This window comes from Etheostoma spectabile, chromosome 5 (genome assembly GCF_008692095.1).
Source record: "Etheostoma spectabile isolate EspeVRDwgs_2016 chromosome 5, UIUC_Espe_1.0, whole genome shotgun sequence".
NCBI classification, from domain to species: Eukaryota; Metazoa; Chordata; class Actinopteri; order Perciformes; family Percidae; genus Etheostoma; species Etheostoma spectabile.
This window is the reverse complement of record NC_045737.1, coordinates 5762357-5763160: the sequence shown is the minus strand read 5'-3', so window position 1 is coordinate 5763160 and position 804 is coordinate 5762357. Positions and strand designations below refer to the sequence as shown.

The window sequence follows — 804 nt, the reverse complement described above, 5'->3', positions numbered from 1 at the left end:
CCCCGGAGTCCTTATGTTCTTTTTTCCCCAGCATGTTCCCTCGGGGGAGGCTCCAAAATCATCGTAGCAGCTGTCGCCATGGTCCCGCTACACGTTCTGCGGTGCCACCTTTACAGATAGAGTAGGTCTAGACCACACTCCAGAATTTACAAGGACCCACAGTTCTAGTAGTTTCTCCAGGCAAGCAACAGTGCGACAGTGGCGAGGAAAAACTTCCTTTTAGGCAGAAACCTCGGACAGACCCAGGCTCTTGGTAGGCGGTGTCTGACGGGCCGGTTGGGGTTAGTGGAAATACAAAAATAAAAAAATAGTAGTTTGTCAGTTCTTTGTAGTAGTTCATGGCATAGCAGGGCACTGTGCTCATTACAAGGCAGCAGGATGTAGCTGGGCACCGCAGAGTGTAGCAGATAACATGCACCGCAGAACGTGTAGCGGGACCATGGCGACAGCTGCTACGATGATTTTGGAGCCTCCCCCAGGGAACATGCTGGGAAAAAAGAACATAAGGACTCGGGAATGACTCCCCAGAGCTAGGTAGTAACACGCATTTCTGGGACATGGATGCACCATGAATAAGATAGGAAGATAGAGGAGAGAGGAACTCGTGTCAAAGGAAGTCCCCAGCTGTCTAAAACTATTACAGCAAAACCAAGAGAGACAGGTAAGAGAGGAGCCTGGTCGGCTAGAACTCTCCCCAACCATCGGGCTGTATGCCAAGTCTCCCTTTAGTTTTTATTATGCTTGATTATGATAGATAAATCGGACAACTATGACGAGAAGCAGGTGGGCCGGTTAGGCGAACGC

The 804-nt window shown here is 49.9% G+C and overlaps 1 protein-coding gene across 1 annotated transcript in view; it reads right to left on the bottom strand.

The window, feature by feature from the left end:
- Positions 1-804, bottom strand: part of naa35 (N-alpha-acetyltransferase 35, NatC auxiliary subunit) — a 20409-nt gene that overhangs the window by 3019 nt on the left and 16586 nt on the right.